Genomic DNA, 25,474 nt, shown 5'->3' on the forward strand with positions numbered 1-25,474 from the left:
ATTAGGTGTTCGCCCACGGAGGCGCAGCGCCTCGACCCATCCCATCCGGATGGCGTCTGGCACTCCGTTTGTTAGCCGGATGTCAGGCATTGAAAAGCAAATAGTGGTTGCGTCACTCAAGTCGATCAGTGCAGCCGTGTTTGAAATGCAGTGCTGTCCGACTTCTATACAACAGCGATGGCACTCGTTTTATACATGGCGCCCTGTTTACCCTCGACAATCCCTGCGGCATTCTTTCGCCTCTCGAAGATGATTTACTTGAGTGTACTTCGGAACGTATTAGGCTTCTCTGCCTCCACTCGGTTTGTGTGAAAGGTCGAGTAAATAATGTTCCATTTCTTAATAACGGCGAGCAAATATAGGTGCATGGCAGGTAGGTGGCCGCTCGCCGCGAAGCCCACTGCCGAGATTCTTCGGCCTGTGCGAATATTATTGAGCTGCGCATTATTTTATTTTACAGTTTATGGGCGTATTTAGGCCCCTCTATTTTAGTTCTCGTCTTCCTATATGTCAGCCATCCTACTTCTGTTGTTGTTGTTGTTGTTGTTGTTGTTGTTGTTGTTGTTGTTGTTGTTGTTGTTGTTGTTGTTGTTGTTGTTGTTGTTACATTGCTTGGTAATGTTTATGCGTGTGTATTGACATTTTTAATTTTGTTGTAACGATGCGTGGTTTGTTGTTGTTTTGGCATGGGCATAACTGCATAATATGTATACAACATCGATTCAATGTATTTTCATACACTCCTACCTTGGACGTCTAAATGGGCCTGGAGTGTGATCTAGAAATCTAAATTTAAGAAATAAAATAAAATAATTACAGAGGAAAGAGAAGAGTGAAAGTAAATGAAAGCTGATATTGAGTGCATATCCACACTCGTGGGAACCTAACGGTTGGTGTTCACCGATGTAATAAACACCAATTGTCTTATTCAACAAAAAACTGTGACCCCTGAACGGCATCTGCCACGCCACCCGCCACCCACCAAGGTGTCTAGTCTATAGTGGTTATGGCATTGTGGGATCGAATGGGGGCCATTGGGACCGTTTTTATGACGGACGTGAGAATGCTTGAGGCCAGTGTACTTGAATTTGTGTGCACAGCAAAAAACTTCAGGTCATCAAAATTTCTGTAGCCTTGCACTGCGACATCTCTAGTAATCATATATTGTGGTATTGGAGGCCGTATGAACCCAACAATTACATCACAAATTCACCCCTTGCATTGATGAAGAAGTGGTTTGATAGCCCTAAATCAACGGAATCGGTACTTTATGAAGTTGATGCACACAGAATTTTTTTCGCAGCGACAGATCTCCCAAGACACCTAGAGACATTAATCCACAGACTTTGACTGGAAGTAGCATACACAAGCAGCTTCCTGCACAAAATACATCGATTCAACTCCCCGGAATGCCATTGTGGACATGCAGAGAAAAATGTTCGCCATATTCATTCGGAGTACGTAAAACACGTGAACGAAAGAGAAAAACTAAGTAACAAACTAGCAGGTTTGGACAGACGCCCCTCACAATAAAGAAATTACTCGGACCATGGCCTGAGATGCACCTTCAGAAAAAGGCGAACATCTTCCTCGAGCTCTTATTGTAGAATGGGCTGGATAAGCGCCTGCGATAGACAGCCAGAGGCTCACATATATGAAATGGTGTGTTAGTGCATATACTGAGAGTAGAAAAGGAAGATGTATGTGTGAACATTTCAAAACAGTGTAGACTGCTGCAAGCAAAGTGTACGTTTACATGATATTTCAAGTGGTTTCATGGTGCTATCATGTTTTTTGTTCATATTTGGGTACCGTTCAGTATTATCCATATTATTCTTACATTTGCTTTCGCTGCAGAACTTATCGATATGGAGAAGCCGAGGCAATATGGACCTGAACCTCTCAACAGCAAAACACCTAGAACAGAACAACAGAAAATACCATTACAAATCAGCTCCTAGCTGCTATGTCAGTACACTATGACGAAATACACACACACACACACACACACACACACACAGAGTGTACCCTATATATATATATATATATATATATATATATATATATATATATATATATATATATATATATATATATATATATATATATATATATATATATATATATATATATATATATATATAGCCGCTGTGATAGCTCAGTGGTTAGAGCATCGAACGCGTAATTCGAAGGTCGTAGGTTCGATTCCTGCTCACAGTTGGTAATTTTTTCATCCACTTTTCTTTCTTCTTATTTACATTCCATTGGTTTTAATAACTTCCCCTGTACATTCCTTGGCATTACTGTCTGTTATATCTCATTAATATTGTGTTAAAACACGGAAAAACGAGCCCTTAGGTATACACTTCTTTCCCTTATATATATATATATATATATATATATATATATATATAGGAAAGAAGTGTATACTTAAGGGCTCGTTTTTACGTGTTTTGACACAATATATTGATATCTACAGACATTAATGCCAAGGAATGTATAGGAAAAGGTATTAGAACCAATGTAAAGTAAATAATACAAAAGAAAAGTGAGAGGAAAAAAATTGCCGTGAGGAGAAATCGAACCTACGACCTCCGAATGACGCGTTCGATGCTCTACCACTGAGCTATCACGGCGGCTATTACCCCAGCCACTTTAATGGGTTTATGTGTTATTTTAAACGTTAGAGTGTCGGTCAGTGCCACCTGTAGCCTTGGCGGCAAGTGTGGTGCACTCTTTTTATGAGCCTGTATGGCGTCACGTAGCACGTGAACTCACGGCAAGTTATTTTTTCACCCACTTTTCTTTCTACTCATTTACTTTACATCGGTTCTAATAACTTCCCCTATACATTCCCTGGCATTATTGTCTGTTAGATCTCATTATATATATATATATATATATATATATATATATATATATATATATATATCTATATATATATATATATATATATATATATATATATATATATGAATACAAACAAGACACACGTCGACAAACAGAAAGGTTTCTTGACGCTACGGCCGCGGGACCGGCATTCGTCAGGATAACCTTATTCTTACGAAGGCCGGTCCCACGGCCGAAACGTAAAGAAACCTGTGCGTCTTTTTTTTAATTCATAGTATTTACCGGAGTTCAAGAATTTATTCCCGGCAATATATATATATATATATATACATATATATATATATATATATATATATATATATATATATATATATATATATATATATATATATATAGATATAACAGACAGTAATGCCAAGGAATGTACAGGGGAAGTTATTAACATTAATGGAATGTAAATAAGAAGAAAGAAAAGTGGATGAAAAAATTACCAACTGTAAGCAGGAATCGAACCTACGACCTTCGAATTACGCGTTCGATGCTCTAACCACTGAGCTATTACAGCGGCACTCCCTCCATCCACTTTTTTGGGTTTTATCTGTGAATTTAGAAGTAGGAGCGACAGTCAGCGCCATCTATAAGCCAAACAACGCGTGTGAAAACACTCTTATGCGCCTGTTTGGCGTCACGTAGCACGTGAACTTATTATGAGCGGGCAGCTGATTAATTGTCCCTCTTATACAACCTAAACACACCAAGTCTGCCAGTACGAGACCCTCGTTCAATGAAATAAGGGAAAGAAGTGTATACCTAAGGGCTCGTTTTTCCGTGTTTTTAACACAATAATAATGAGATATAACAGACAGTAATGCCAAGGAATGTACAGGGGAAGTTATTAACATTAATGGAATGTAAATAAGAAGAAAGAAAAGTGGATGAAAAAATTACCAACTGTAAGCAGGAATCGAACCTACGACCTTCGAATTACGCGTTCGATGCTCTAACCACTGAGCTATTACAGCGGCACTCCCTCCATCCACTTTTTGGGGTTTTATCTGTGAATTTAGAAGTAGGAGCGACAGTCAGCGCCATCTATAAGCCAAACAACGAGTGTGAAAACACTCTTATGCGCATGTTTGGCGTCACGTAGCACGTGAACTTATTATGAGCGGGCAGCTGATTAATTGTCCCTCTTATACAACCTAAACACACCAAGTCTGCCAGTACGAGACCCTCGTTCAATGAAATAAGGGAAAGAAGTGTATACCTAAGGGCTCGTTTTTGCGTGTTTTTAACACAATAATAATGAGATATAACAGACAGTAATGCCAAGGAATGTACAGGGGAAGTTATTAACATTAATGGAATGTAAATAAGAAGAAAGAAAAGTGGATGAAAAAATTACCAACTGTAAGCAGGAATCGAACCTACGACCTTCGAATTACGCGTTCGATGCTCTAACCACTGAGCTATTACAGCGGCACTCCCTCCATCCACTTTTTTGGGTTTATCTGTGAATTTAGAAGTAGGAGCGACAGTCAGCGCCATCTATAAGCCAAACAACGAGTGTGAAAACACTCTTATGCGCATGTTTGGCGTCACGTAGCACGTGAACTTATTATGAGCGGGCGGCTGATTAATTGTCCCTCTTATACAACCTAAACACACCAAGTCTGCCAGTACGAGACCCTCGTTCAATGAAATAAGGGAAAGAAGTGTATACCTAAGGGCTCGTTTTTCCGTGTTTTTAACACAATAATAATGAGATATAACAGACAGTAATGCCAAGGAATGTACAGGGGAAGTTATTAACATTAATGGAATGTAAATAAGAAGAAAGAAAAGTGGATGAAAAAATTACCAACTGTAAGCAGGAATCGAACCTACGACCTTCGAATTACGCGTTCGATGCTCTAACCACTGAGCTATTATAGCGGCATTCCCTCCATCCACTTTTTTGGGTTTATCTGTGAATTTAGAAGTAGGAGCGACAGTCAGCGCCATCTATAAGCCAAACAACGAGTGTGAAAACACTCTTATGCGCATGTTTGGCGTCACGTAGCACGTGAACTTATTATGAGCGGGCGGCTGATTAATTGTCCCTCTTATACAACCTAAACACACCAAGTCTGCCAGTACGAGACCCTCGTTCAATGAAATAAGGGAAAGAAGTGTATACCTAAGGGCTCGTTTTTCCGTGTTTTTAACACAATAATAATGAGATATAACAGACAGTAATGCCAAGGAATGTACAGGGGAAGTTATTAACATTAATGGAATGTAAATAGGAAGAAAGAAAAGTGGATGAAAAAATTACCAACTGTAAGCAGGAATCGAACCTACGACCTTCGAATTACGCGTTCGATGCTCTAACCACTGAGCTATTACAGCGGCACTCCCTCCATCCACTTTTTTGGGTTTATCTGTGAATTTAGAAGTAGGAGCGACAGTCAGCGCCATCTATAAGCCAAACAACGAGTGTGAAAACACTCTTATGCGCATGTTTGGCGTCACGTAGCACGTGAACTTATTATGAGCGGGCGGCTGATTAATTGTCCCTCTTATACAACCTAAACACACCAAGTGTGCCAGTACGAGACCCTCGTTCAATGAAATAAGGGAAAGAAGTGTATACCTAAGGGCTCGTTTTTCCGTGTTTTTAACACAATAATAATGAGATATAACAGACAGTAATGCCAAGGAATGTACAGGGGAAGTTATTAACATTAATGGAATGTAAATAAGAAGAAAGAAAAGTGGATGAAAAAATTACCAACTGTAAGCAGGAATCGAACCTACGACCTTCGAATTACGCGTTCGATGCTCTAACCACTGAGCTATTACAGCGGCACTCCCTCCATCCACTTTTTGGGGTTTTATCTGTGAATTTAGAAGTAGGAGCGACAGTCAGCGCCATCTATAAGCCAAACAACGAGTGTGAAAACACTCTTATGCGCATGTTTGGCGTCACGTAGCACGTGAACTTATTATGAGCGGGCAGCTGATTAATTGTCCCTCTTATACAACCTAAACACACCAAGTCTGCCAGTACGAGACCCTCGTTCAATGAAATAAGGGAAAGAAGTGTATACCTAAGGGCTCGTTTTTGCGTGTTTTTAACACAATAATAATGAGATATAACAGACAGTAATGCCAAGGAATGTACAGGGGAAGTTATTAACATTAATGGAATGTAAATAAGAAGAAAGAAAAGTGGATGAAAAAATTACCAACTGTAAGCAGGAATCGAACCTACGACCTTCGAATTACGCGTTCGATGCTCTAACCACTGAGCTATTACAGCGGCACTCCCTCCATCCACTTTTTTGGGTTTATCTGTGAATTTAGAAGTAGGAGCGACAGTCAGCGCCATCTATAAGCCAAACAACGAGTGTGAAAACACTCTTATGCGCATGTTTGGCGTCACGTAGCACGTGAACTTATTATGAGCGGGCGGCTGATTAATTGTCCCTCTTATACAACCTAAACACACCAAGTCTGCCAGTACGAGACCCTCGTTCAATGAAATAAGGGAAAGAAGTGTATACCTAAGGGCTCGTTTTTCCGTGTTTTTAACACAATAATAATGAGATATAACAGACAGTAATGCCAAGGAATGTACAGGGGAAGTTATTAACATTAATGGAATGTAAATAAGAAGAAAGAAAAGTGGATGAAAAAATTACCAACTGTAAGCAGGAATCGAACCTACGACCTTCGAATTACGCGTTCGATGCTCTAACCACTGAGCTATTACAGCGGCACTCCCTCCATCCACTTTTTTGGGTTTATCTGTGAATTTAGAAGTAGGAGCGACAGTCAGCGCCATCTATAAGCCAAACAACGAGTGTGAAAACACTCTTATGCGCATGTTTGGCGTCACGTAGCACGTGAACTTATTATGAGCGGGCGGCTGATTAATTGTCCCTCTTATACAACCTAAACACACCAAGTCTGCCAGTACGAGACCCTCGTTCAATGAAATAAGGGAAAGAAGTGTATACCTAAGGGCTCGTTTTTCCGTGTTTTTAACACAATAAAAATGAGATATAACAGACAGTAATGCCAAGGAATGTACAGGGGAAGTTATTAACATTAATGGAATGTAAATAAGAAGAAAGAAAAGTGGATGAAAAAATTACCAACTGTAAGCAGGAATCGAACCTACGACCTTCGAATTACGCGTTCGATGCTCTAACCACTGAGCTATTACAGCGGCACTCCCTCCATCCACTTTTTTGGGTTTATCTGTGAATTTAGAAGTAGGAGCGACAGTCAGCGCCATCTATAAGCCAAACAACGAGTGTGAAAACACTCTTATGCGCATGTTTGGCGTCACGTAGCACGTGAACTTATTATGAGCGGGCGGCTGATTAATTGTCCCTCTTATACAACCTAAACACACCAAGTCTGCCAGTACGAGACCCTCGTTCAATGAAATAAGGGAAAGAAGTGTATACCTAAGGGCTCGTTTTTCCGTGTTTTTAACACAATAAAAATGAGATATAACAGACAGTAATGCCAAGGAATGTACAGGGGAAGTTATTAACATTAATGGAATGTAAATAAGAAGAAAGAAAAGTGGATGAAAAAATTACCAACTGTAAGCAGGAATCGAACCTACGACCTTCGAATTACGCGTTCGATGCTCTAACCACTGAGCTATTACAGCGGCACTCCCTCCATCCACTTTTTTGGGTTTTATCTGTGAATTTAGAAGTAGGAGCGACAGTCAGCGCCATCTATAAGCCAAACAACGAGTGTGAAAACACTCTTATGCGCCTGTTTGGCGTCACGTAGCACGTGAACTTATTATGAGCGGGCAGCTGATTAATTGTCCCTCTTATACAACCTAAACACACCAAGTCTGCCAGTACGAGACCCTCGTTCAATGAAATAAGGGAAAGAAGTGTATACCTAAGGGCTCGTTTTTCCGTGTTTTTAACACAATAATAATGAGATATAACAGACAGTAATGCCAAGGAATGTAGGTTCGATTCCTGCTTACAGTTGGTAATTTTTTCATCCACTTTTCTTTCTTCTTATTTACATTCCATTAATGTTAATAACTTCCCCTGTACATTCCTTGGCATTACTGTCTGTTATATCTCATTATTATTGTGTTAAAAACACGGAAAAACGAGCCCTTAGGTATACACTTCTTTCCCTTATTTCATTGAACGAGGGTCTCGTACTGGCAGACTTGGTGTGTTTAGGTTGTATAAGAGGGACAATTAATCAGCTGCCCGCTCATAATAAGTTCACGTGCTACGTGACGCCAAACATGCGCATAAGAGTGTTTTCACACTCGTTGTTTGGCTTATAGATGGCGCTGACTGTCGCTCCTACTTCTAAATTCACAGATAAAACCCAAAAAAGTGGATGGAGGGAGTGCCGCTGTAATAGCTCAGTGGTTAGAGCATCGAACGCGTAATTCGAAGGTCGTAGGTTCGATTCCTGCTTACAGTTGGTAATTTTTTCATCCACTTTTCTTTCTTCTTATTTACATTCCATTAATGTTAATAACTTCCCCTGTACATTCCTTGGCATTACTGTCTGTTATATCTCATTATTATTGTGTTAAAAACACGGAAAAACGAGCCCTTAGGTATACACTTCTTTCCCTTATTTCATTGAACGAGGGTCTCGTACTGGCAGACTTGGTGTGTTTAGGTTGTATAAGAGGGACAATTAATCAGCCGCCCGCTCATAATAAGGTCACGTGCTACGTGACGCCAAACATGCGCATAAGAGTGTTTTCACACTCGTTGTTTGGCTTATAGATGGCGCTGACTGTCGCTCCTACTTCTAAATTCACAGATAAAACCCAAAAAAGTGGATGGAGGGAGTGCCGCTGTAATAGCTCTGTGGTTAGAGCATCGAACGCGTAATTCGAAGGTCGTAGGTTCGATTCCTGCTTTCAGTTGGTAACTTTTTCATCCACTTTTCTTTCTTCTTATTTACATTCCATTAATGTTAATAACTTCCCCTGTACATTCCTTGGCATTACTGTCTGTTATATCTCATTATTATTGTGTTAAAAACACGGAAAAACGAGCCCTTAGGTATACACTTTTTTCCCTTATTTCATTGAACGAGGGTCTCGTGCTGGCAGACTTGATGTGTTTAGGTTGTATAAGAGGGACAATTAATCAGCTGCCCGCTCATAATAAGTTCACGTGCTACGTGACGCCAAACATGCGCATAAGAGTGTTTTCACACTCGTTGTTTGGCTTATAGATGGCGCTGACTGTCGCTCCTACTTCTAAATTCACAGATAAAACCCAAAAAAGTGGATGGAGGGAGTGCCGCTGTAATAGCTTAGTGGTTAGAGCATCGAACGCGTAATTCGAAGGTCGTAGGTTCGATTCCTGCTTACAGTTGGTAATTTTTTCATCCACTTTTCTTTCTTCTTATTTACATTCCATTAATGTTAATAACTTCCCCTGTACATTCCTTGGCATTACTGTCTGTTATATCTCATTATTATTGTGTTAAAAACACGGAAAAACGAGCCCTTAGGTATACACTTCTTTCCCTTATTTCATTGAACGAGGGTCTCGTACTGGCAGACTTGGTGTGTTTAGGTTGTATAAGAGGGACAATTAATCAGCTGCCCGCTCATAATAAGTTCACGTGCTACGTGACGCCAAACATGCGCATAAGAGTGTTTTCACACTCGTTGTTTGGCTTATAGATGGCGCTGACTGTCGCTCCTACTTCTAAATTCACAGATAAAACCCAAAAAAGTGGATGGAGGGAGTGCCGCTGTAATAGCTCAGTGGTTAGAGCATCGAACGCGTAATTCGAAGGTCGTAGGTTCGATTCCTGCTTACAGTTGGTAATTTTTTCATCCACTTTTCTTTCTTCTTATTTACATTCCATTAATGTTAATAACTTCCCCTGTACATTCCTTGGCATTACTGTCTGTTATATCTCATTATTATTGTGTTAAAAACACGGAAAAACGAGCCCTTAGGTATACACTTCTTTCCCTTATTTCATTGAACGAGGGTCTCGTACTGGCAGACTTGGTGTGTTTAGGTTGTATAAGAGGGACAATTAATCAGCTGCCCGCTCATAATAAGTTCACGTGCTACGTGACGCCAAACATGCGCATAAGAGTGTTTTCACACTCGTTGTTTGGCTTATAGATGGCGCTGACTGTCGCTCCTACTTCTAAATTCACAGATAAAACCCAAAAAAGTGGATGGAGGGAGTGCCGCTGTAATAGCTCAGTGGTTAGAGCATCGAACGCGTAATTCGAAGGTCGTAGGTTCGATTCCTGCTTACAGTTGGTAATTTTTTCATCCACTTTTCTTTCTTCTTATTTACATTCCATTAATGTTAATAACTTCCCCTGTACATTCCTTGGCATTACTGTCTGTTATATCTCATTATTATTGTGTTAAAAACACGGAAAAACGAGCCCTTAGGTATACACTTCTTTCTCTTATATATATATATATATATATATATATATATATATATATATATATATATATATATATATATATATATATATATATATATCGAAATCGAGGGTGCACTGAGTTGAGTGCCCCATTATGCGGGTGTCACGTGTGCTATCAAATCATAAGCACTTCATTATGTCCTGTACCATGAGTGCGAATACTCGTCACTATTGTTAAGGAGTATGTACGAACGCACATGTACTGGACTCATCGGCACTTTGTACACACTGCAGGCCCTCAAAAGTGGATAGTGGTCTCAGGCAGCCATTTACTATCCTTGACCTCCGCAGGCTTGATTGATGCCATGACCATTTCCGCGGAACGTGTGCCCCACGACGCCTGCGTGCTGTTGGTCCTCCGAGGGGTCGTTTGAAAAGGCCATTATGAAGATGATGGCAGCGGGGGTGCGGGCTGTTTCATCGAACGCTACCAACTGAGCCAGCTTCAACGTTCTCTTTCATTTCTTCTACTTACTTTTGCTCGGCTTCACATTTTTGAAAGGTCCGATGGTCGTCCATTGGCCCGTTGCAGGGTAACGCGAAAGCAAGCACTGCTCGGATAGTCGCTTCAGTGAGCCGCTCCAAAAAAACCATTTATCAGCGAAGGGTTTTAAAGGGTGTGGCGGTGCGAGGTGAAGTATTCGCGATAGACGCGAACTTTTTGTTAGAGGATAAACGATCTGCAAAAAGGAGTTGGAGGATAGCTGCCTCTGCGGGAGTAGGCGTTTTTCCATACTGTTTAGTGTAAAAACGCTGTTTAGTAATAAAACGCTGTTTAATGGAAAAACAGTAATGGAAATACTGTTTATGGTGTTGTTGTCAAGGTGCGCTTCTGCCTGATAATCAACAGAGCAAATCGTATTACGCGATCATGAATGTGCACGAGCAAAGGCAAATGGACACCAGTACGCATTACCGTCCTTTTGCGCTGGTAATTCAATCTTTATCATGAATCGATTTGCCCAAACAGCAGTTTTAACATAGTTTCTCTTTTATAATAATAATAATAATAATAATAATAATAATAATAATAATAATAATAATAATAATAATAATAATAATAATAATAATAATAATAATAATAATAATAATAATAATAATAATAATATGGGATTTAAAGTCTCAAAACCACCATATGAGAGACGCCGTAGCGGACGGCTCCAGAAATTTTGACCACCTAATGTTTTGTAACGTACATTCGAAATTTGGGCGCACGGGCCTACAGCATTTTCGCCTCCATCGAAAATGCAGCAGCCATGCATAGCCGGTATTCGATCCCGTGATCTGGGTGTGAGCAGCCGGGTACCTTAGTAACTACACCACTAGGCGGTGCTTTTCTCTTTATTATAACAGATAATTGTAGTTATGTAATGATGAATCTCACGAGTCTGGGATTATACTGTATAAGCAAGACAAGAAATCAATGAATGTTCTCTATGAATGCGTATTCATGTGTGTTTGTCTGTGTGTGTGTGGGAGGGGGGGTGTCTCTGCTTTGTGTTTTCCGGCCACAACTACGTACGCGACTTAAGTGGCTGTCACAAAGTGATGTACAATCAACATATACAGTATCCACGATGACACGACCTTTAAGGAAACCGCACGACTCTGCATGGATGTAGATTTGATATATATGGTCGTGGCGATAGACATTCAGAACTGGCTATGAAATCTATACTCCGATAAAACTTGAGAAAAAAAGCTGCTTTTCACTGTCAAAAGACCCTACTCTTGCCAATTGAGTTGCGGCTACCTGTGTGACATGCTTTGACTAGCTGCTTTGTGATTCCTCTTGTGAGCTTGACGGCAGGGCAGTCGGCCGTGACGTCACGATGATATGGTGACGGCATTGGCTGCAGGAGGGTACCTCTGACGAAAATCCGCTTTGTTTTCTTTGTTTTAGTTGTACACGAGTATAGCAAGGCTTCCCTTTTTTACGTTGTCTGTTTGTAATGCCGAAGCTGATTACTGCATGCAAATAGAAGCACGAAATGAAAATTTTCACTCTGGCCTTACGTACGTCGTTAGTATTCTGCAAACGACACCACATCTAAGGACGCGCAATGCGGGCGCTGTGCGTAACACGTAATCGAGGGCTTAGCGGTTTGTAACGAATGGCTGGCTCGCGCACGTAGCAACGCTAATGCTTTAGCGCTGAGCGAGGGCGCGACCTACACTGTTCCAATGCCGAGAAGGTTGCCTGTGATCGATACCCTCGGAAACAGGAATACACTGATAACGGTGCGTTCAGAGTGGCGTGCGTTCTCATTAGATGCACCGCATGTATTCATAACGGAAAAGCTGTTTTCCTTGGAACCTTCAATGCTATAACGTCCCGGACGTCCTTGAAATACACCGTGCCATATCTACAGACGTGATAGAAACAAAAAGGATTTGCACTGAGACCCCTAAATGAGTATTTAAGTGTGTGGTTCTATAGTTGAATCAAGGGTCAGTATGTATCATGACTTCAAAGCACAAACGGCGATGATAACGGAAAAGTGAAATTTATTCCCTCAGGGTGACGCAGAAACGTTTCCTGACTTTGGCTGATCGAAAGACAAACGAAAAAAAATGAATGTAGTACTCGTGTATACATGGCACGTTCTTTCACTTTGGTTTCTACAAACATATTCTACAAACTGTGTTTCGGCGCGTTTGTAAGAAGTCACGAAAGCTCGTGATAGTTTCTTTTCAATATTCATTATTGAGACGATATCACATACGCAAACGAACATCGAACGAATGAAACGAAAATGAATGAAGGTGATCTCAATGTGCTCCTAATACGTAAGCAAGAAGCATCTTAAGGCAATTTTTCTTGTGTATAGGCCATCGACACCTATAATGGGTAAGGGTACATATATAATCTCGGATGAATAATGTGCATGATGTGTGGATCACGAAAACAATTCTGATATCGCATGTGATGCCTTATTTTCAAATAACCTGACAACTCCGCATTAGCGCAAGGCATCTGCAAGCTGCCATTGCACTGCTAAAATTCGACAGGCAGCTCTTATTCCGGTGCTTTCTCGTTTGAAGCGCGATCGTCATGCCTCCTATATTGAGCAAGCGCGTGCATGCGTGCTTAACGTGTGCGATTCATAAGTAGCATGCAGCAGTGTGTAGAGCACGAAAGCGCGGCAGTATATAGAACCGAGGACCTTGAACCGTCGGTTTTGACCATCTAGTTTATTCCGCGCAGTAGCATTAACCTATACCTTGAGTCGAGATGAAGTGAACACGCCAATAATAACGAAGGAATACGTCATCCATCGTTGAAGCTCTTCTCTTCAGGTATGCTAAGGCAGCGCTGCGAAGTTGAGCAGGAAAAAAACTGGACTACACAGACGAAGCGCTTCGTCGGTGTAGTCCAGCTTTTTTCCCCTGTTCTCAACTTCGCAGCGCCATTTTTACCCTATACTATACAGTATGTTCAAACTATCCCCCACACAAACTCTTCTTGAGGCATGCAGGACCTGGCACAAGGAGCAGTTTGTACAATTCATTATTATTGTACTGCGGTGGCTGCATTTCCGATGGAGGCGGAAATGTTGTAGGCCCGTGTGCTCAGATTTGGGTGCGCGTTAAAGAACCCCAGGTGGTCAAAATTTCCTGAGCCCTCCACTACGGCGTCTCTCATAATCATATGGTGGTTTTGGAACGTTAAACCCCTCAAATCAATCAATCAAATCAATCAATCAAATCAATCATTATTATTTTAAAAATTTTTGCTTGGAGAAAACTCAGGCCTGTTTGTCAAGAAGGCTCATGCGCACAGTCATCTAACTGTAGGTTGCTATGTGCCGTCTTTTACAGTACACACGTGGTAAAAGATTCATTCTATCTGTAGAGGGTATGCATTTTCAAAAGTACTAGGTCTACACACACGAAATATATATGAGGAGAACCACACAGAAACGCCATGGAGGAGGAGGAGATAGGGAAGAAATGAAAGGCCGGGAGGTTTGCTACCCTGCACGGGGGGAAGGTATGGGAGTATTAAAAGGAAGAAAGAGAGGACAGGGGAGGGGCACTATGTAGGTACATGTGACACTGTTCATTGCATGCAAATGAGCGGTCACTTAGTCCTAAAGTCGACCGGACAAACGTCTTGAAATCGTGTTGCGCCTATCAGGAAGCGGAACCTCTATACCGCATTCAGTAGCACTCAGATAGCGCATCAGTGCTGCAATGCGATGCAGGGTATAGACTGTACTGTGCAACTAAGTGTACGGAATGAACTTGTTTATCGCCTGGACGTGTGTGTCGTATAACGTGGGCAAATTTGAGCATTTGTAGAAGTTGTATAAACTCGTTAACGAGTGGGTCTTTTCATATACCTTTCATGTGTGCACGCGAAATACTTTGAAAAGTACGCCCTTTTTAAACACGAATGAATTATTTATGCTAGCGCTGTGTCTTATGTCCAAAAGATTGTACACCTTTGGCCATGTGAACTCACTTAGGATATCGGCCCTGCCATGACTCTTTAAGCATTTGCCGTTTTATAGTTTCGACTTGTTGTGAGGACTCTGCAAAGGCAAAGCGCCGTTGTACGGTGCGTCGACGTGCCCTTGAAAGTATTCAACATCGAACTTGTTCACGTGAAACGTATACCCCTCGCAGTCACGGCTGCATCATAGATACGTGCACTGCATGGTTTCGTCTATGTACGATTTCCACAGACAGAGCGCCACTTGTGCGACAGTTGCTAACGATCGGGAAGGCTTCAACATAACAATAGGCGAGCAACGCTGAACACTAAAACAGTATACGGCGCCGAACAGCGTGCACAGAGAATGCAAATGACTCGACCAGCACCGCATACAGACGAGGCCGAAAATGCCGCCATTGACACGCTCTGCAGGGTCCACGAAAGATCAAGGCTTTGCGAGTTGTTTAGGTGCAGCAACTTTGGAGAACCAGACATTCAAGCGACCTAAGATACGATAAAGAACACAACTCTGTGGTAGGGAACGTCCGGGATGGCTCACTGAATCTGCGTTTTTATCCATTCGTGCCGTGTAAGTGCGTGTACGAAAAAGCTGCGGAATAATGCACGTTGACGTCGCAGTATGAGCCGATCGTGGTGGTCTGTATCAGGTCACTGCATTAGCAGGGGCATATACCATCTTTGATCCGTTCGCTGTGAAAGGGTTCCTGCATATAGGTTGCGACAGGAGGCCACACACGTGCACGCTAGCTGTCGTCTTAATTGTGGCTGAGCTTAACAGGACTAGTCTTTTATCTGGCGCCACGTGTGCCAGATAAAAGACTAGTCCTGTCACTTTCACCTATGAAATCAAGGGGGTGAATTCTCCGTGACGTGTTATGGCGGGGTTATGCCACAGGGAGACTAATTGGCGTCGTAATAGCGGTGGATTTGCCATGGCCGTGTGACGTAATGCACATGCAGCGTCATGTAATAATGGCCATCTGATTTTTGTTCGTATGTAATTTATCTTGATTTGATTTTATTTTGTTTGGGACGAATTGCTTCTCCGTATAAGTTTACATACGTTTTTTTTTTCTCACCACAATAAATTGTAGTGCTGTGGTGCTCGTTCCTTGCTTCGTCTTCATCTTTATCGTACCGTTTCCTGATTGATAGTGTTTGCCACCCAAGGTCTTGTCTGTCAGTGGTGAGAGGGAGTACTTGCCCAATTTCTGTGGCACGTAGGCGCTACGGGTTTCCACGCACATAGCACGAACGAATTTTAGGTTCACCAAGTCATAAACAGCTTCGCTATAAAAAAAAAGCTGGAAGCTTACACTGAGCTGCGCATGATGTAATCCAATGAAGATTTTGAAGAGTATTATGGTTGCTTCTCAGCTGTTTATATGCCTTAGATGGGCGATGCAGCGTGTTTCTATTGGTTGTTTCTGAGTCGTTGCTAGACTTTAGCTGTGTGATGTCAGGCTGTTTCTATACGTTCAAGTTCGAAGCAGAGAGCAAGATAAACCAGAGGCAGTCACAGACACGACACGGCTGTTCAAATTCCAGAGGGAGAAGCTAGCCCTGAAACCAAGCGTTCGTATACCTCTCGTAAATCTACGGGAACGTTGTCATTTGCGTAGATATTCCATCGCTTTGGGGTATCCTCGCAGCCACGTTAGACTCTTTCATTCCTGCGTATTTTCTTGTATACGTATACCCAAGGTCTTCAGCTCACCGCCGTCACTTTTTAGTCATTTGTTGGGCTAACCCAACAAATGACCTTCCTTTTTACTAGACCAGGTTGAGCATGCAGTGGGACTGGCCCAACTTCTGTGGCAGACACTCTTTTATGGCCATGGTATTAATTTTCTCGTATATCCGCACGGCACATACCCACGAAGGCCGCACAATTTATTATTAACATAACCAGATGCTTCAAATTCGAATCAATGAGAGTCACCTTTCACCATTTCTAGCTCTCACTCAAGGTGGTCTGCAGTGCGCTAGTCAGACAGAGAGCAGACGTGAGTTATGCTACACATATACTCGAAGCACGAGTAATCCGCAGAAAGCGTGGGCATATGGCGCATTTGTGCACTGGCTGGCGAAGTGGGCTGACCAACTGTGGGATTGCAGTGAGCCCACGAACCTGACCAAGTCGATCGCCTCGCCGCTACATTGTACGCAACAAGCGCACCATCGCTCATGCCTTGGGTGGAAGCGAATGGCATCGTCCGCCTTGCCACGCCGCTCTCGGAGGCACGCGGTGATATGCAGTCGGCGCCAAAGGCAATATTGGTACAGCTCACCGAGTGCCTTGCCTTTGTAGGTCAACGCAAGTTGGGCTTTGAGAGGTGACGTAAGCGTCGACAGAGGTGGTCCAAAAAGAAAAGACGAATGAATGCTACGAGGCACGTTTGCTAGTTCTTTCGAGAACGGGTCGAGACCACGGCGTTGATGAAGTTGACCTGTGGCCTTGGTGCGTAGGCGCTGCAAATGCACACTTTGGCTGCATAGAACTGGGGAACTCTGATATAAACAAGAGATCACCGTTCTTTAGCAACTGCCAAATGCATTTTTATACAATAGAGAAGCTAATGATTTTGCTGAGCTAGAGTGATTAGAATCGCGCAGCAATCGCCCTTCTCGTTGTCCACAACTGAGCGTATGTTTCAAAAACAATAATAAAATAAGCTCCGCCCGGGCAAGCTTTTCGGTTGCTATCGATCAGCGGGCATCACAGTAACGTCGGACGCTAAATATTATGGAAGGATTATATTTGAGCCAGTCACTATGAGGGACATTTCATACGCAAGTTGCCCATCATTGAACTTCCAAAAAAAAAAAAACTCACTTACTGAAAAGAAGTTTTGTGAATTTGTCGCTTTGTCTGAGAAAATTGCATGTTTTTTATTACTGTGCTTATGTAATGCACCTGTGATATTTCAATACAAATAAATAAATAAATATCACTGACTTTGGAAAATAGGGGTTAATAATTTTCCGATGGGCCCCTTTTTTTATTTGCCTCGGTCCATGCATTCTTTTTAGAACTGACTCTCCCCATTGTGTGCCGATACGCGTAATTGTAAAACGGTTTCATCTCCTGGTTGCCGCACCAGTACTCACTTATTATGCACAAACGGGCCTTAAAGCAAAATCATGCGTCTTTCTGAACAATAATGAAGCATTCTGTCTCTGAAGAAATCTGTCCACTTAATTGTTGTATTTCTTTTTCTTTACTTTTTTTGCCATTGGCGCTTACTGCCTGTAAACATTTTTCATCCGACCCTTCGAAGTGCTCTTGAGGTAAGCCTTGAAGTGAATGAACGCCGAAGGCAATTAAGCGCGTGCATGTTTATACAACCTTTTTTTTTTTAAGTCCGACAATATGCCAACAAGTCGAGCAAACACGGCCAGCCCCAACCCTCTCCGTCCTCCCACATCCTTCATTCCATTCCTTTTCTTGTCCTTCCTAATTCATGTCCCCTTTCAACACCATACAGCCGACGTTCGTGCCTTTTCAACGCCCACGCATACTCACCTACAATGATGGACACACAGCGCGAGCCGTACCGATATTGGCTTCATCCCAGATCTCGAGCGCGTGTGAAAAGCCTTGGCGAGCATGGATCGTATAAGGCGTGAACGACGACTTCAGAGAGCGATGAATGTTGGCCGTTGCTGTACGTTAAAACCAAGGCAGCCTCGCCTTTGAGCGAGGCAGTAACGCACGCGATGTTAGCAAGCCCGTTCGTTTCCCATGCAGCACTTAAATCGCTCGCCCTATAGGCCAGATTATCTCAATGTGCCACGTAGGCTTCCTTCGCATTGAAAAGGTAAGGAAGCATACAGGCATTCGCGAATGTCTAGTGTTCTTCGTGACTACACTTCATCATGTCCTTTCAATGCAGGTTAGTGCTGTGACGCCACATATGGCAATATATATATGCTTCAAACGAAAAGCCGCACAAAGCAAATACCACTGATGAAAACAGAATACTGCCTGCCAAAGAAAACAGCTGGAATTGCAAAGACAGAAATTAGAGCGATGATTGACAGAAATGAAAGTAGCTATAAATATGGAGGGGGGAGAAGGACGAAGAAGAAGGATAGGAAGAAAGGTCATCCAGACGCGCGTCCGGTTGGCTATATCTTACGCTTGTGGAAGGTGATCAAGGGATAAAAAAATAGGGTAGATTGATTGATTGATATGTGGGGTTTAACGTCTCAAAACCGCCATATATGAAAGACGCCGTAGTAGAGGGCTCTGGCAATTTGAACCACCTGGGGTTCCTTAACGTCAGAGCACACGGACCTACAACATTTTCGCCTCCATCAGAAATTCAGCCGTCGCAGCCGGGATTCGATCCCGCGACCTGTGGGTCAGCAGCCAAGTGTCTTAGCCACTAGATCACCGCAGCGGGGTGATGAAAAGATAGGGAAATTGAAATAAGAGAACACAAAAAAATACGGTTGAACTAAAACTGCACTGCTGCGTTTGACAATAGTGGGCACAGGACTTCAGACGTATCATGTTCCAATGTCTAAATATGTTGACTAGAACGTAGATGGCGTAAGAGTTAACACTTCCCGAGCAAGCGATACATGCTGTATTCGCAATAAACACAATCTTTTTTGGCAACTCTCAGTCACTGAAGATACTGTTTGATTAATGTATTTATTGATTCATCGATCCTGCCATTCTGGGGAAACAAAGGATCTAAGATAGATGCGCACATTTAAGGGCATCGGAACAAGGTCAGCATTACCTGAAACCTTTTATTAGAATTTTTCGCGACATAAACTAGCAGCCAACCCCGGATGCTGCACACTTTGTTAGTGAAACTGGTCAAACCACAACAAAGAGCACTTGCGCAAAGAAAGCCTTCTGGGTTCGGCCTCACTTTTCATTTTGTCTTAACCAGTGTTTTAACCACTAAGAGAAGTGAGCTATACAGGAAGCGCATTCTTGCAGTTTATGAATGTTGCATTATTTAGCGGCGATCTCATGTTATATATAGCGCCACGCTGTGACCCCTCGAACCGCGATGATACGTGCAGCATAGGCATTATAATAAAATGCTCTGAGGCTATAGAAATAAAGGCAAAGAACTATAACTAAGCTCATTCGCACCCTCCCTTCATTAAAGGTGCACAAAAATTGTTTTCGCTACTCTGACGACATTTATTGGGACAATGCGGTTTGCAGTGTGCCTATGTAGCACAAAGAAGTTCCGCCTTTAGAATAACTCATCTGACATTTATGGGCATAGAATGGATAGAATAACACTCCTGGCTGTTCATCGGTGCATAATTTTTGTCATTTCTATCAAGGTATTTCATATGCCGCATATACGTTGTCACCTCTACTATTTGTTTAAGAGGGCTCCGTGCAGTTACTGATATCGTTTGCAAAGTCTGAAGCGCACCCTTGACAAATGATCTCGGCAAGACAAACACCGGATGTTTAGGCACTTACCAAGCGATCGAACGATATGAGAGCCCGAAAACCAGCGAGATATTTTTCTCACCTGCAGGTTTCTTGTAGAGAATATCCACGAAGCGAATAACGTTAAAAGGGAAAATTCAGCACTTGTCGTACTTTTATTCACGAGGAAGACAGATGTTTGTTTTTCTTTTGTCGGCTCAGGTGTTCGTGGCATAACCAAGAAGGTTTAAAACGTTTTTTTTAAATCTCCCTCAGCAGAACCGTGCAACCCCTCCTTCCTGGCGTGAAATGCTTTCCGGTCAGAAATTGATCAGTGGGCAAAACAATAACGCAATAAAACTTTAAAACAATAACGCAGCTCCGTATAAGTAGATGACTCCCATTGGTGGGCGATAGGCGGGCACTCCATCTTAAGCGGAGGGAAAGTGAGCGCTAACGAATGCGCGTGGAGAGGAGAAAAGGCAGAACGAATGTGAGACGTACGGCGAACCTGGCGGGTGGGCCAAAGATGGAGCACAACACGCGGATTCTCGTTTGAACAGAAAACTACGACTCTAACCATTCGTTATTTCCCGCAACCGCAGTTCTCTGCCGCCCAACTTCTGCGTCGCGAGGAAAAGCGCGAGGTCATACATTCCTTCGTGGGCAAAGTCAAGGCACTGTAGGCGTATGTGCTCGGCGTAGTGACCCGTGGTCCCGCGCCAACTTCCAGTTGACTGCGGATGATGAGCATTTAGTATTCTGTTGAAGGTTCGCGTGTTCGTTTTTTGTGCGGGCGCCTTCGGTCAAGTACTGACGCGAAGCGGTCGGTGCAGCCATGCAGCGCACGAGCACGCTGGGTCGTGGGGAGCACTGCGAGCGAATACATCCGTGCCCAACGAGCATGTGCTTTACACTTATGGCAGTGGCCACCAATGTTAGGCATTGGTGGCCTTCCTTGAAATCCTTGAAAGGCATTTGTGGCCTTCCTTGAAAGACATTCCTTGAAATGCAGTAGTGTCTCTCATCTTGCGAGACCACTTTATGTCGTACCGCCATCATACACGAGTGCCTCTGCGCTCGCAATGTATTGCGTATAACGTAGGCTCTTTTCTTATACTTGAGTATGTTGCGCTGCACTGTGCAGTGATGTCTAGCCAGAGAGAGAGATAGATAGATAGAGAGAAAGAGAAATAAAGACAGAGTGCAGTGCGTTGATGCAGCATGCAGCCAAGTACACCGAATGCTACTCGTATGCTGATCGGTTGCTGGTATTGGCGTCGTAGATGATGTACCACCGAGCCCAGTATCAGCTATACCAAGCCAGCGCGTTGGCAGTGCGCACTGCAAGGTTGTTCACTGGCATCGACCATGTCATATTTCGAGATATCTAGCGAGCGTTTGGCTGCACCAGCGAGCGCGCATCATCCCCACTTGCTCGCTAACGACCTCTAAGTTATCAGTTGCGAAACTGATGTCACCACAAGGCAGAACGAAGGCGCGTGTGAAAGCAAAACGAGGCGACGTGCCTTCGCAGGAAGAGCCAAACCCTCCCCTGGTAATTCGAGAACATGTCCAAGACCGGCGCCACTGTATAACAATACAGCGCGCTGGGCCACGCGATTATGTTGGAGCTTGGAGCTCATAATGGGCGCGATAGTACCTTCTGAAAACTTTTTGTTGCCATTCTCTGCTTTCTCTCACCCTTCTGCTTCCCTTCCATTTACAGAGTTGCGTGAAAGAGCCTACATACAGACCGACAAAATTACGTGCATTTTAAAATAGACTTATCTCTCTCTTTCTCGATATCGCTGAGGACAGAAAGTACGCGCACGCTCTCTTGCGCGACTTCACCCAGCTGTACAATGCCACTTTTGCCTATTTTTGTTTTTCGCGCTGTTTCTATCGCTAGTGGTGGAAGTCAGCCTGAATAGATTCCTGTACACTAGCATTTCATCATACTGCAGGTAACTTCGAAGCTCTCCGCGTGCCCCTTCTATGACAACATCTCGCTACGCGCTAACGACAAATTCATCGCTATACACCGCCGTTCTTGTAATATCTTTTTTCGCAGCCAGGACAGCGTCATTCGGGTGCGCCTTTCCTCGTTCTCAGGTCCAATCTGACTCTCTCACCGGATCTCTCGGCTATATAGAGATCGATGCCCGGAAGGTGGTGACAGGGCAATTCGGACACCTTGCATAAGCTCACACACTCCTGCTTGCGCTGATTGCTTCTCGTTCATTTAGCCACGTCATTAATTTATATCGCGCGAAACAACGTGCCCGATACGCTTTCACCTCGAAACGCGTTTGCAGGACAGCTGACGGTGCGTTAACACATAGAGAAAGCCGAGCGGGAGACGGCAACCCGAGGTGAAGCCATCCAGAAAGCCCAAAAGGAAAACTAAAGAGAGAACGGGGAAGCGCAAGTGGCTGGGTGGGCTTCGTTCTGATAAAACCATGCATTGTTTAGGCATTGGTCACTGTAAGTCTGCAGTTCATCTGAAATCCACTGCTATCCTCACGTTAGACCATGTTTGGAATTGGCAGCTGAACTGTACTTCCGGTTTATGAGACTGCTCTAGCCAGAACACTGGTCACTGATCAGTCCCCAAGGAATACGTGCCACGGCAGTGAATAATGCATTTTCTTTGTTCTGCATCACGAAGATGCTGACACCGTCATAACGCTGCACGTATTTACGCTGCGCTCGTGCCAGTGGAAGGAAGCCGAGGTAAACTAGAAGCGCTCAGGTGTAAACGTTCGCACTTGGGCGAATACCAGTGAGGAGGAGGAGGACGAAGGGAAAGGGGACAAGAGAAAAAAAAAGAAGGTGGAGATAGCGAGTAAACCAAAAATGAAGAAACAAAAAAAAAGGTAATTATCGACGAGCACGCCAGGAGGCTCGGAGGAGCCCAGCGAGGCCCCTCCACGTTGCAGCTGCCGTCGTGGTTCGTTGCGGGGGTAGACAGTGGAGCCTCCGCTGCGGTATCGGACACTCCTCCTGAAACGTGGACAGCTTAGGACGAACGCCGCGGGAAAGAAGCGGCTGTCCTTCCCTCCCATCTCCTTACCTTCTTGTCCCCGCCACGGTGCTCTAGAAAACGCGCGAAGTTAGCGGAGGAGAAAGAAAAATGAAGTATGAAAAGAAGATCGAGGAGGCAGCTAGAAAAGCGGCGGGGCAAACAGGTACAAACGCCATGGGAGGGTCTTGAGGCGGTTAGGAAGACGACGCTTCCGAGAAATTCTCGCAGCCGCGGAATTTTTCGCGGTCCTTTTTTCGGGCGGCGCAACAGAGTAGACGGAAGAATACATGAAGACGTTGCATGAAGAGAAACTAGCACTTCAAACTTTTGTAAAAGTCGCTTTTGAAATGAACGTGAAGCATCAACTTTGCCTCTTACGAGAAGTAACCCGTTCGCGCGATGTCTTTCGAAGAGAGCATGGTGGACCGATAAAGCAGAGCGAGTCCACACCACGCGCTCCTGTGAGGATGCAAAGAGTTGCCACGCGACAGAACATATGACTTGAAACAACAAATAAATATGTGTTGCAGTAGCACGGCAGGCACTTGCGTCAGCGTTTTTTTCCTTCAAGATTTCGTGTCTTTGTGCGCACGTTAGCCATTTCATACATGACCAAAAACGTGTGCCGTTCCATCCTTGACAATATGTGTGGCTTTAGAAAACAGTGCTGGCGCATGTGGAGTCTACTGGTAAAAATTAGGAGGATATGACCCCGAACTAAAGACATCTCACAGGCTTAAAAAACTATGAAGAGCTTTTCACAGATAAGAAAAAAAAAGCTAAGACGAACGCAAATGTCCTGGTACAGCTTGATACAGGACATTTCGGTCTTCCTCTCTCCTCTCTCTTCATTGCGAAAGGAGACGGTAAGACCAAACAACAACAGAAGTTAGTTTTTACGTACGCGCATAATAAAAAAAGTCTACCAAACAAAGATTTCACCTTGTTTACCTGATTTCATTGATTCACTATCGCGGCCATCTTGACACGTGTACTCACAAAAACGTCTTATATTAAAAATGTTCGCAAGAGAATATTTCGTTAATAACAATGCGAGACTTATCAATAGCAAAGCCGATTGACCAACACGAAAACGCAATTACGAAACTGACGTGTCGTGGATTCCGCCCCAGAAATCCCAGAGTGCATCCGAAGTAACCACTGGCTTCTTGACCGTAAGTGAGCCCGCAGAGCGTCAAACTCGTGGCCCCCATTACCGAGAGATGAAAACACATTTGCACATGAAATGATTTTTCATGAAATGCTTGTTCAAGCCTTCACAGGATACCCACCCTAGCAAGGCCAGCCACTTATTCAAAACTGGGGCGTGCTTACGAGTAAACAAAAGTCCTCTTACGTCCCGACGAAATGAAAAGGATTTCTCGCGCCCACAATTCGGCTCGGAGAACGAAAAAGAAGAAAAACCAGAGCAGCAGACGACGGTAAAAACGAGTACACGTTGCCGGTGCAGCAGCAGCAACAAGAACGGCAGCCGCACGAAGCAGCGGCGTCTACGGCAACAGCAGCCGTGCACTTGCTCGAGAAAGACCATCCATTGTGCAGCAGCGCCCGAGCCGAGCTTCCAGCAAGAAACAAAGGCCCCAACTGGTTCTGGCGGCGGCGGTGCGCGGTTGGGGCGAGGAGGAAGAGACACGTCTTCGCCGGCAGCCGTCGGAGCATGGTTCCACTCCGCCGGACGAACGGCTTCTTCTTCTTCATCGAGCGAGGAGAGGGGAAAACCGAAAAACAACCAGGCGAAAGGAGGAACGAGGGAGGCAAGACGCCCTTGCCGTCGTTGGTTCGGGGGGTACCTGCGTACCGAAGACACGCTGCCAGTCGCGAGCCGGTCGACGTGCTTCGTTCGTTCGTGGTACGCATCACCGTCAAGCAGGCCATGCCTGCTTCGAGCGTGCCTTCGGCACGGCGTGCTCGTCACACGTCCTCGCGGTTCCAGCGACACTAGCTGCTCGTGACTCCCGGATACATCGGCGTGCCCTTGCGGATACCCACGTTCAGGAGTGCGGAGTTTCCAGTGTTATTGTGCGCGACATCGAAAGCTGGCAGCGCGTGGTTCGACATCTCTCGAGCTATTGCGCAATGATTGGGATCTGGAGGTGGTGCTGTGTGATTGTAGTGTCGTGAGTGTCGACTCCTTCATCTCGGAGGTGCCCCGTAGATTTTTTTCAACAAGGTCCTCCTTTTGCCGCTTGGAAAGGATTCCAGCGTTGTTTGTGCGTGTGGCCTCGT

General features: G+C 43.9%; 1 non-coding gene across 1 annotated transcript; it reads left to right on the forward strand.

The window, feature by feature from the left end:
* The first annotated feature begins 2,147 nt into the window (after nucleotides 1-2,147).
* TRNAT-CGU (transfer RNA threonine (anticodon CGU)) lies at nucleotides 2,148-2,220 on the forward strand. The gene has a single exon. It is a non-coding gene; the product is annotated as a tRNA-Thr (tRNA).
* The last annotated feature ends 23,254 nt before the right edge of the window (nucleotides 2,221-25,474 follow it).

The sequence above is a fragment of the Rhipicephalus microplus genome, unplaced genomic scaffold (assembly GCF_043290135.1).
Source record: "Rhipicephalus microplus isolate Deutch F79 unplaced genomic scaffold, USDA_Rmic scaffold_189, whole genome shotgun sequence".
NCBI lineage: Eukaryota > Metazoa > Arthropoda > Arachnida > Ixodida > Ixodidae > Rhipicephalus > Rhipicephalus microplus.